Genomic DNA, 13,348 nt, shown 5'->3' on the forward strand with positions numbered 1-13,348 from the left:
CTCGATAGGGCAGTATAAATGGAAATGGCCCGCGGGCCTCTAGCAGGCCGAAATAAATGTCAATTTTGTCTTGGCCCTTTTACTTTACGGGCCAGTAAGAGGCCAAAAGTGTTATGGGCCAGAGGAGGCCCAATTTGCAAACTAGGCTTGTAACAGGCCGAAAGTCGTGTCGGGCTAAAATTTTGCCCTACAGAACATGAGCCCCTAATGGACCCAAAGTCAAAGGCCCAACTATTGTGCGGGACGTTAACAAGCGGAAAGACAAAATGGGCTAGGAATTGGCCCATTTGCCGAATGGGCCGAGGACAAGCCTAAAGTCACAACGGGCTAGAATTGGCCCAGCTGCAGAATGGGCCGAGAAAAGGCCGGAAGATGTTCTAGGCCGTTAACAGGCTGGAACTGATGATGGGCTGCTAACAGGCCAAAAGCAGCTCGGGCCGTAATTGGGCCCAAAGATGCAGCAGGCCGTTAACGGGCTGAAACTGACGATGGGCTAGAAATTGTCAAATCTAGAATGGGCCTTTGATGGGCCGATTCTATGTAACTTGTATGGGCCGTGCTTGTGAATGGGCCTGACTCAAGTAGGCCGCTAATGGGCCGGCCTACTTATTTTCACAGGCCCGACCTTTTAACTTGAACGGGCCACTGTTGGGCCGAGACACGTGTCGACGTATCATAGGCCCGTTCCATCCATTCGCTGGATGACAACAGTCCGAACGTCGGGCCGACATGTGGATCTATCGGCGAATGAGAATTTTACAGTTGGAAAATCCCCATTGGTCAGCACTATTAACGGGTTATCGGATCGAAACCAGAACCCGATAGCTTAACGGCAACCCGTTATGGTGGATGCCACGTGTCGGTTATCCTTGACGAAAGCACTTCTATGACACGCGATTTATCATCATGGAAGTGGACACTTCTATGCTGATAATTTTTCTAATGTCATGGAACACTTCTACGACATCACAGGTATGACTATCTTGATTCTGTCCTAAAATCTTCATGGATGTACATGCATAACAGAAAATATGACCTACTTGTCACGACCCCGACTCAATGCCACATCGATCTAGCATGTAACACATCATATCACTTTGCGGCCTCACGCACGGTATTCCCACGGGTGCCACCTTACCTGGCCCGGGACCGTTTGCGCCTTTTGGCTCACGTATATGATAGTGTCGCTAGCATCCATATGACAAAGAACCCGGGCTGACATGGCTAGTCATGAACCCAAAGTGGCACTAACTTACAGGGACAGGCATACATGACCCAGCAACGAACGTGTCGGTCATCAGCGAGTGAATCCAGGCTGTAGCACTGGGCTAGCAGGACCCCGGTGAACCGGGCTATAGCGGGCTAACAGGACTCCGGTATTCATCGCGTGACATTTCCCCGAAGGGACAGACACAGGAACGAAGAAGGACACATGCCGGCCAGCCTAAGTGTTCCGGAGCAGTAGCAAGCTACCATGGCTCAGTGGAAACACCAGGAGACATTTCCCGGTAAGAGAGGCTACTAAGGATAAACAACTAGATAGTCAGATCCCACACATACCAAGCATTTCAATAACATACACACAATATGCTCGATATGTGCAAATACAACATGGCATCACAACATGACTCTACAACTCAAGTATTTATTCATTAGGCTCCGAGGAGCGAGATATTACAAACATGGGTCTCATGACCCAACAATCAGAGCATACAAGTCAAGCACAAACGGAAGCTATCATGTCTGAGTACAGACATCTATAAATGGAAAAGGCTGAGAAGCCTGACTATCTACCAGATCCTGCCGAGGGCACAAGATCGTAGCTGAGGTAACAAGCTAAACGTCGAAGTCCACGCGGAACTACTAGTGAGACTGAAGTCTCTCTGCAAAAACATAAAATAGGCAAACGTGAGTACAAATGTACCCAGCAAGACTTACATCAGATCTATCTACATATGCATCATTATCAACAAAGGGGGTGGTGGAGTTTAACTGCAGCAAGCCAGCTTTGACTCGGTGGCTAACCTGAACTACGACTGCAAGTAACTCTTTTGAGGTGGTGCACACGAGTCCACATATTCACCATATCAATACACCACTATGGATCCGCTCCCGTCTCCCTACGGGAACGCCATCCATAGCACTCACGCTTATCTTGCATATTTTAGAGTATCCACTTTCACTTGTCTATGAACTATGCAAGGGGTCCAAGTTTCCATATCCGAGGAATCCGGCTATTCGAATAGATAATGATAACCCTGCAGGGGTGTACTTCTTCACACACGCTTTCGCCACTTATCGCCCTGTACACGTCATGTACCTCGGCAACCTTCAAGCGGAAGCCGGGCGAGGGAGTCGGCCACGACCTGACTAACCAAACAAGTCTCTCGTCCAGGTTTATTGCCTATTCGTGCTCCATCCGCAAGGAGATCCGGCCGGGGTGTCGCTCACGGCCCCAAACGATGTGAGCAGGGTTCCCAAGCCCACCATCCGGGTGCCACCTGGTACACCGTGCCACTGTGCCTAGTCTGTCCCAAGCCCACCTGTACCGGGTGCCACTTGGTAGACTACTAACACTACCTACAAACACCAGAAACTAGTTGCAACTCCTGGACAGAGATCAAGTTGATTAATAAGTCGAGAGAGCTTGGAGCGCCCGGAGCCCAATGTGTGGTAGTAACTGATCATGGATCACAAACACAGAACTCAGTTCCTGAGGACGGCTGCAATGAGACAACCCACCATGTACTCCTACATGGCCTCTCACCGCTACCTTTACCAAATCGTGTTCACACACTTAGCTCACACACAGTAGGACATGTTCACACGCCTCTGATTCATCCCCGATGAATCAGACCTGACTCAACTCTAAGCAGTAGCAGGCATGACAAACAAGCATGAATGAGTAGGCACATCAGGGCTCAAACAACTCCTACTCATGTTAGTGGGTTTCATCTATTTACTGTGGCAATGACAGGTCATGCAAAGGATAAAGGGGTTCAGCTACCGCAGCAAGTAACAAATATATCGTTGTTGTCCTAATGCAGTAAAAGAGAGCAGGAGTGAGAGAGTGGGATTTTATCGGAATGAACAAGGGGGTTTTGCTTGCCTGGCACTTCTGAAGATAATATAGCTCTTCATCGGTGTCATCGAACTCATCGTCGGACCACGTCTATCGAGAGGGGACAAACACCGACAACAGAGAAAGAACACAATCAATGCAATGCAACAATAAGATGCATGTGTGTGACATGGCAATATGCTGTGGTTTGAGCTACTGCAGCTGGCAACAAAGTTAAATGAAGTTGGTTTGAACCCTAAGTTCAAAACCAAACTCCATATGTGAAATTCAAATGTCATTTAATTGATTTGTGCTAAACAGCAGCTATAAGTTGTTCTAACATGCATGAAAATGGTACAGATGGATAGATTGGATTTTTCTGATCATTTTTCATATATAAATCATTTAATTTGGAGTTACAGTTAATTTTCTATGATTTTTAGAAGTTTTATACAATTTTCTGGAATTTCCTGAATAATAATAAATCCAGAAATGATTTATGGCGTCAGCACCACGTCACTGTGACGTCAGCAGAGTCAACTGGGCGCCCCAGGTCAAACCTGACCCGTGGGGTCCATTGGTCAGTGAGACATACACTAAACCCGCGTTGACTCGGGCTTTGACCCGCTACGGGGCCCGCTGTCAGTGTCTGTTAGTGTGCTAATTGGGGGGATTAGCCGCTAATGGCAACGCCACGTCAGCAAGTGACGCCGGCGACCACGGCGACGGCGAGACCTCGCCGGAGTTGCTCGGGACGGCGCTACAGGGCACCGTTTTGCTCGGGGTTTGCGGCTACAGCGAGCTGGAAGACTCGCGCATCCAATGGTGGTGGCGGCAGCAGCTGCGGTGGTCGGGATCGACGGCGGCGACCAAATCGGCGGCGGCCGGAGCTCGGGCAACAGCGGAGATGGCGCTATAGGGCATGGCAGGGAGCACCCGTGGGTGTTTCGGGTTCGCAGGAGCGCGGTGAGCACGCTGGTGATGCTCGGGCGAGCGGCCGAGCTCACGAGCGCGGAGCTCATTGACCATGGCGGCGGCGAGCCTCGGTGGAGGTGGGGAAGCTAGCTAGGGGAGGGGAACGATGGGGATTCCAGGGGGAAAATGGAGAGTGTCTCACGTAGGGACTGGCAGAGTCGACGATGAGGTCGGGGAAGCTCTGGACGACGCGAATTTACGGTGGCGATCTCCGGGCACCGGAGATGAAGACGGTGGTGATGGCGGCGTTGCAGCGTGTCCATGATGTCGTGGCTTGTCGAGGAGGTCGGGGACGTCGAGACGGAGCTCGCAGGCATAGCGAGGGGTCGAGGGGGAGACGGTGGCCGCGGTGTTACGGTGGCGCGGCTGCGGCTGGCCTCGGCTCGAGAGGGAGAGGGAGCAGAAGAGGGGGAAGGGGTCGAGAGAGAGCAGAGAGCGAGGGGAGAGACAGAGGGGGCTACGGGGCATATCCAGACGCGTCGGGGGCGCCTCAGTGGCAAGCAGGAGGTGGCCAGGGCGGCGTCGGCGCTCGCCACCGAGCTGCTTCAGTGCGAGGGGAGGAAGACGACAGGGGGGTTAGCGTTGGCGGGCTGGGCCGCCAGCTAGAGTTGGGCCAGGTGGGCTGAGAGGTGAGCGCCAGGTAGTTCTTCTGCCTCTCTCTTTTATTGTTTTTCTGTTTCTGTTTTTATTTAATCTTTTGCCACTGTTTCTAAATAAAACAAATTCAAAGACAGTGACAAAATTCCCCTGAACATTTTATTTAGCACAATGGAATTATACCAAAGCACATAAAAATGTTTCAGTTATTTGAACATATATTCAGTAATATTTGGATATAGGTTCAAATTCAAAATAGTATTGATTTAAATTCAAAGTCCCAAAATAATTCCTTAAAAATGTTCCTAAATTTTGGTTTGATATATAGCTCTTGCCAAAATTCTCAAACATTGCAAAAGGACATCTTGGAACATAGAATGAGATTTCTAGGGATCTTTGCCCTGCTTTTAATTAAGTTTTTGAGGCTTTCAAAATTCCTCAATTCAAGTTTCAAAAATATAGACATGATGCACACATGAAGCTAGCCTAGAGCACTACCAGCAGCTAGGGATGTGACAACTCACCCCTACTAAACAAAAATCTCGTCCCGAGATTCAAGCGTAGGGTAAGATGAAGGGGGAACGCAACCTAACACAATCTTCACGATCCAGGTTGCACTTCATAGGAACGTTGTTTTGATCACCATCTTGTCTTGACGTCTTTGATTTCGAGATCTTCACTCGACACAACAACAGAAAGGAGGGGGAATCCCTACGGGATTTACTCTTCTTGAAGATCGAGCAACTCAAGATCAAGTCACGGAGTAAGACATAGCATCATCTCTCAAGCTGAGACACGAAGCACACATCTAAAGGGATGGAGTGGAACAGATGACGAAGGTTCACTAGGTAAGCAATAATTGCACACCTAAGAAGGTGGTGAACGGTTGTCAACGTAGCGAGGAGTTGAGTTGCCATGATACCTCAGCGAGACATCCTGGAGGGGGGGCGATTCATAGATATATCCCCTTAAGTGGCAAAAAGAATTACCTTTGATTCAGAGATCATTGAACTCTTTAAACCAGCCTAAGGCAAATCACAATCGATCATTTGGAGGAGGTCGGTAGAATGGCATACTCGGACTTGGATGATGTGGATAACCTTGTTGAAGACAACGTAATGGATGAATTTGCTTACCACCGGAAATGGAAGAGACTCATGGTAGAATGGCATAGTGGCGGTGCAAGCTGGGAACAATATGCAAATGCTGGGAATGATTCTGGTAACTGGGGAAGAACCCAACAATAGAGAGTGAATTCACTGTTTGAAAAGGTCATAGCATTGCCGAGGAAACTGAGAGCACTATATAGTTAATGTCGACGATCAAACCTAGCACTTGCGCGTGCTCTCAAGAACTTGAGCATTTCCATAATCATCAAGGTTTTACCAACATCCGTGTCAAGGATCATGGCAACACAACTTACTACCATGATGAATGATGATGGATGATGCAGATGCAAAGGAAGATAACACTTTCTCAGATTTCACCCTTGGCGGGGCCAAGGAAATAAAATCTGGATGATCGACCAAGAGACATTTAGCACTCCGCCTCTAATGTTCTCCTTGATGTGCTAGTGTATCCCATCCCATGGTTTGATATCTAGAACATCAAGTAAAAGGTCGGACTTCGGAACACAAAAATCATAAGGCACAACTAGGGAGTAAATCCTACGAAGTCCTTATGGGAAGGTGGCCAACTTCTTCAATCAAGATACTACAATAATAGGTCTTTCGGCTGGGTGTGTTGGCCACGACATCCACTTTACCGGTTACAGAGAGACCATTATTATAGTTCTTGAGAAATGTTCCAACCATCATATCTGCCTGAGATTCAGATCTGGTTGGTGTCAGGATATTCCAGACTCATCGAGTCTAGGAAGAAAAATGAAAGTTTGCAACACAATTCGACGAGATGGCGTTGCGAGATTCTCGGGAAATGAACTACGATAGCAAGCTCTAAAACATGAGCTGGTTCTGCTACACACATGTGAACACGCTGTCCAAGACAAGCATGACCACAAAGTAGTCTTATAATAAAACACTACCGAGTTCCGGTGGGGAACCAGCATCGAGGATATCGAAGTCCTTGTGCACTTATCGATGAACTTCTTATCCTTGAGCAAGTCAATCAGTGGCTTGGCGTGCTAGGGACACATATGGAATGGAGGTAGCTAACCTCACAGTCCAATGTATACTTCGCACATGCATGACTGACTTGGGATGATTCCAAAGGAAACAAAAACAATCTTTCTCGGATCCATGGCGGCAACTTACACCAAGTGCATGTGAATTAAAGAAAGTCACTTCTTTCCTCCGAACATATACCTCATGAATGGAACACGAAGGTAATGTTTACAAAAGTTTCCAATACTAGATGGATGTTCAACATAATCATGGAGAGGTTAAATATCTTGCTGATGGGCTCAACAACAACTCATCGGAATTTCCATATCACTGGACTTCCACCATCATGTGAACACGGTGGTAGTATTGGTCAGACCCGAAAGATATAATGGTGTATGCTCGAGGAACAACCACGAGTAAGACAACATTACGAATATCGTTGGTACTGATTTGATTTGACGATAGCCCACACTCAAATCAAAGGATTGATAAGACAATAGGTCCAGCAACTGATCACAGGGACCAATCGATGAAGATATCATCTTTCTTCAACTACCACACCAACACCAGGATATCCCTTAACATGAACTAAGTCGGGCAAGCTTCCATCTTCCAACTCTCCAAGTTGTTGTTCAGCTTAGCCAACTAGCTCAGGGGTATCCCACACAGATTCTTGGAGAAGGGGTGGTTTACAGGATAAACCAACTTGATCACGAGCTCAACATAACAGTCAGGTGACAACCTGGTAATACTTCCGAGAAGATATACAGAAAATCACGAACCACCGATATGTCTCTAAGCTCGAGAACAATCTTGCTTTTCAGGGCAAGATGATATGATCAAAAAGAAAAAAAATGAGGGATTGACACAATCCTAGCTCATTGATCGAAGAGTGCACCGGAAATAAGGACTAGGTAGCACGATCAGACTTAGAATGATAATTCAATAACCAGCATGCTAAGAATGAGAATATTGTCCATTAACTACCAAGCAACGGAGTTGCTAGGAGTATTGATTTCGCACATCACGGTACACTTGTCGGCATTCCGGTTACAATGACATAGGAACCGAGGAATGAACAATGATGGCAAGAAGTATTACTGTGTCAAGAATTCATAAGAGGTGGTGCAATTCTCATGACAATCCTGACATAAAGAGGGTAACACTTCAAGGTAGAATAGAACAAAAGCTGGATTGGCATTTTGATCTGCGGAATACAACTACCTTGACCCAATCCTAGATATGGATGAGGTACTGGAGTTCATTTCTCCTAGTCATTCTGGGATAGAATGGCTTGACGAACCACATGAGTAGTGGCAACGATGAACACGGATGCATATCTACTCCTGAATATCAATTGATATACAAGGGCCAGAAACAACTAAAGAGGGACAACTCAAAGGAACATACGATTTTCTGAGTTGTGGATGCATGGTTTAACATGTCGAACGAAGTTCAACATATTTCTTCCGGATAACCCATGCAGAAAGGTAGAACTGGCAGAGCCACAATATATAATGGAGAACTCATTAAGAGCACCCTGGTTGTGATCGTTCAGTTCAACGAGGAACTTCTTCCATAAGTAGTTCATGGTATTTGGAAGAAGAAGATACCACGGACTTCGAGGATTATCGGAAAGGTTACTAATAACCTAAGGGAGCTAGCAATCACTATCAACATGAAGTAAGTACAGTGAATCTCGGGTTCAAAACCCAGGAATAGAATACCTACTACTAAGTAGCATCACGGGATACTTCCGAGAATAAAGGCCAGAATCATCACACTGGGAACACAAATCATGGCTAAATTACTAGATGATCCCCTAAGACAACTAGGGTCATAATAACAACTCCCACATAAATGTCGAGGCAGTAGAGTACCTCAACTCAACAATTTGTGTGATTAACCTGGCCTAAAAAGACATTGAAACCAGAGGAAAAGGATTTGCAAATGCATCAGACTCTTTGGAAACCTGGGATGACTCGGACAGCGTAACGGCTGTAAATGCTCAGAAAAGACTGGAGACATTCACAAAAATGGTGGCATAACCACCCAGAAGCATAGTATCAAGGTTTCGAGATCAATAGTTAACGTACGGAAGTAGTAGAAACTGAACTCAAGCTTAAATCCAACAATCTTATAAGTCTATGGATTAGTAACACGTGATCCTGATAGAAAGAAGAGACAACCTAGTTCTTAATCCCCGTCGGAAAGATAAGATGACTCAGATCAGAAGGGCATAAGGTATAAGGAGTAAAAAGAGCCTTACGTTCCATCCCACAATCAATTCCCTTATATAACTAAAGAATTTCTAGACTCAACTTCGACCAGTTTGGCTTGGTAATCCTACAAGCAGTCAAGCTCTGATACCAACGCTGTCAGGACCCCGACTCAATGCCACATCGATCTAGCATGTAACACATCATATCACTTTGCGGCCTCACGCACGGTATTCCCACGGGTGCCACCTTACCTGGCCCGGGACCGTTTGCGCCTTTTGGCTCACGTATATGATAGTGTTGCTAGCATCCATATGACAAAGAACCCGGGCTGACATGGCTAGTCGTGAACCCAAAGTGGCACTAACTTACAGGGACAGGCATACATGACCCAACAACGAACGTGTCGGTCATCAGCGAGTGAATCCAGGCTGTAGCACTGGGCTAGCAGGACTCCGGTGAACCAGGCTGTAGCGGGCTAACAGGACTCAGGTATTCATCGCGTGACATTTCCCCGAAGGGACAGACACAGGAACGAAGAAGGACACATGCCGGCCAGCCTAAGTGTTCCGGAGCAGTAGCAAGCTACCATGGCTCAGTGGAAACACCAGGAGACATTTCCCGGTAAGAGAGGCTACTAAGGATAAACAACTAGATAGTCAGATCCCACACATACCAAGCATTTCAATAACATACACACAATATGCTCGATATGTGCAAATACAACATGGCATCACAACATGACTCTACAACTCAAGTATTTATTCATTAGGCTCCGAGGAGCGAGATATTACAAACATGGGTCTCATGACCCAACAATCAGAGCATACAAGTCAAGCACAAACGGAAGCTATCATGTCTGAGTACAGACATCTATAAATGGAAAAGGCTGAGAAGCCTAACTATCTACCAGATCCTGCCTAGGGCACAAGATCGTAGCTGAGGTAACAAGCTAAACATCGAAGTCCACGAGGAACTACTAGTGAGACTGAAGTCTCTCTGCAAAAACATAAAATAGGCAAACGTGAGTACAAATGTACCCAGCAAGACTTACATCAGATCTATCTACATATGCATCATTATCAACAAAGGGGGTGGTGGAGTTTAACTGCAGCAAGCCAGCTTTGACTCGGTGGCTAACCTGAACTACGACTGCAAGTAACTATTTTGAGGTGGCGCACACGAGTCCACATATTCACCATATCAATACACCACTATGGATCCGCTCCCGTCTCCCTACGAGAACGCCATCCATAGCACTCACGCTTATCTTGCGTATTTTAGAGTATCCACTTTCACTTGTCTATGAACTATGCAAGGGGTCCAAGTTTCCATATCCGAGGAATCCGGCTATTCGAATAGATAATGATAACCCTGCAGGGGTGTACTTCTTCACACACGCTTTCGCCACTTATCGCCCTGTACACGTCATGTACCTCGACAACCTTCAAGCGGAAGCCGGGCGAGGGAGTCGGCCACGACCTGACTAACCAAACAAGTCTCTCGTCCAGGTTTATCGCCTATTCGGGTTCCATCCGCAAGGAGATCCGGCCGGGGTGTCGCTCACGGCCCCAAACGATGTGAGCAGGGTTCCCAAGCCCACCATCCGGGTGCCACTTGGTACACCGTGCCACTGTGCCTAGTCTGTCCCAAGCCCACCTGTACCGGGTGCCACTTGGTAGACTACTAACACTACCTACAAACACCAGAAACTAGTTGCAACTCCTGGACAGAGATCAAGTTGATTAATAAGTCGAGAGAGCTTGGAGCGCCCGGAGCCCAATGTGTGGTAGTAACTGATCATGGATCACAAACACAGAACTCAGTTCCTGAGGACGGCTGCAATGAGACAACCCACCATGTACTCCTACATGGCCTCTCACCGCTACCTTTACCAAATCGTGTTCACACACTTAGCTCACACACAGTAGGACATGTTCACACGCCTCTGATTCATCCCCGATGAATTAGACCTGACTCAACTCTAAGCAGTAGCAGGCATGACAAACAAGCATGAATGAGTAGGCACATCAGGGCTCAAACAACTCCTACTCATGTTAGTGGGTTTCATCTATTTACTGTGGCAATGATAGGTCATGCAAAGGATAAAGGGGTTCAGCTACCGCAGCAAGTAACAAATATATCGTTGTTGTCCTAATGCAGTAAAAGAGAGCAGGAGTGAGAGAGTGGGATTTTATCGGAATGAACAAGGGGGTTTTGCTTGCCTAGCACTTCTGAAGATAATATAGCTCTTCATCGGTGTCATCGAACTCATCGTCGGACCACGTCTATCGAGAGGGGACAAACACCGGCAACAGAGAAAGAACACAATCAATGCAATGCAACAATATTATGCATGGGTGTGACATGGCAATATGCTGTGGTTTGAGCTACTGGAGCTAGCAACAAAGTTAAATGAAGTTGGTTTGAACCCTAAGTTCAAAACCAAACTCCATATGTGAAATTCAAATGTCATTTAATTGATTTGTGCTAAACAGCAGCTATAAGTTGTTCTAACATGCATGAAAATGGTACAGATGAATAGATTGTCTTTTTCTGATCATTTTTCATATATAAATCATTTAATTTGGAGTTACGGTTAATTTTCTATGATTTTTAGAAGTTTTATACAATTTTCTGGAATTTCCTGAATAATAATAAATCCAGAAATGATTTATGGCGTCAGCACCACGTCACTGTGACGTCAGCAGAGTCAACTGGGCGCCCCAGGTCAAACCTGACCCGTGGGGTCCATTGGTCAGTGAGACATACACTAAACCCGCGTTGACTCGGGCTTTGACCCACTACGGGGCCCGCTGTCAGTGTCTGTTAGTGTGCTAATTGGGGGGATTAGCCGCTAATGGCAATGCCACCTCAGCAAGTGACGCCGGCGACCACGGCGACGGCGAGACCTCGCCGGAGTTGCTCGGGACGGCGCTACAGGGCACCGTTTTGCTCGGGGTTTGCGGCTACAGCGAGCTGGAAGACTCGCGCATCCAGTGGTGGTGGCGGCAGCAGCTGCGGTGGTCGGGATCGACGGCGGCGACCAAATCGGTGGCGGCCGGAGCTCGGGCAACAGCGGAGATGGCGCTATAGGGCATGGCAGGGAGCACCCGTGGGTGTTTCGGGTTCGCAGGAGCGCGGTGAGCACGCTGGTGATGCTCGGGCGAGCGGCCGAGCTCACGAGCGCGGAGCTCGTTGACCATGGCGGCGGCGAGCCTCGGCGGAGGTGGGTAAGCTAGCTAGGTGAGGGGAACGACGGGGATTCCAGGGGGAAAATGGAGAGTGGCTCACGTAGGGACTGGCAGAGTCGACGACGAGGTCGGGGAAGCTCTGGACGACGCGAATTTACGGCGGCGATCTCCGGGCACCGGAGATGAAGACGGTGGTGATGGTGGCGTTGCAGCGTGTCCGTGATGTCGTGGCTTGTCGAGGAGGTCGGGGACGTCGAGACGGAGCTCGCAGGCACAGCGAGGGGTCGAGGGGGAGACGGTGGCCGCGGCGTTACGGTGGCGCGGCTGCGGCTGGGCTCGGCTCGAGAGGGAGAGGGAGCAGAAGAGGGGGAAGGGGTCGAGAGAGAGCAGAGAGCGAGGGGAGAGACAGAGGGGGCTACGGGGCATATCCAGACGCGTCGGGGGCGCCTCAGTGGCAAGCAGGAGGTGGCCAGGGCGGCGTCGGCACTCGCCACCGAGCTGCTTCGGTGCGAGGGGAGGAAGACGACAGGGGGGTTAGCGGTGGCGGGCTGGGCCGCCAGCTGGAGTTGGGCCAGGTGGGCTGAGAGGTGAGCGCCTGGTAGTTCTTCTGCCTCTCTCTTTTATTGTTTTTCTGTTTCTATTTTTATTTAATCTTTTGCCACTGTTTCTAAATAAAACAAATTCAAAGACAGTGACAAAATTCCCCTGAACATTTTATTTAGCACAATGGAATTATACCAAAGCACATAAAAATGTTTCAGTTATTTGAACATATATTCAGTAATATTTGGATATAGGTTCAAATTCAAAATAGTATTGATTTAAATTCAAAGTCCCAAAATAATCCCTTAAAAATGTTCCTAAATTTTGGTTTGATATATAGCTCTTGCCAAAATTCTCAAACATTGCAAAAGGACATCTTGGAACATAGAATGAGATTTCTAGGGATCTTTGCCCTGCTTTTAATTAAGTTTTTGAGGCTTTCAAAATTCCTCAATTCAAGTTTCAAAAATATAGACATGATGCACACATGAAGCTAGCCTAGAGCACTACCAACAGCTAGGGATGTGACACTACTATGACAAACACGTATCATCACGGAAGTGTATTTTTTGTAGTGTATGAGACCTTCGATAAGTTCTATGCGTGCAAGATGGAGGAGAACAGGTCTGTTAGTGA

This window comes from Triticum aestivum, chromosome 6A (assembly GCF_018294505.1).
Source record: "Triticum aestivum cultivar Chinese Spring chromosome 6A, IWGSC CS RefSeq v2.1, whole genome shotgun sequence".
NCBI lineage: Eukaryota > Viridiplantae > Streptophyta > Magnoliopsida > Poales > Poaceae > Triticum > Triticum aestivum.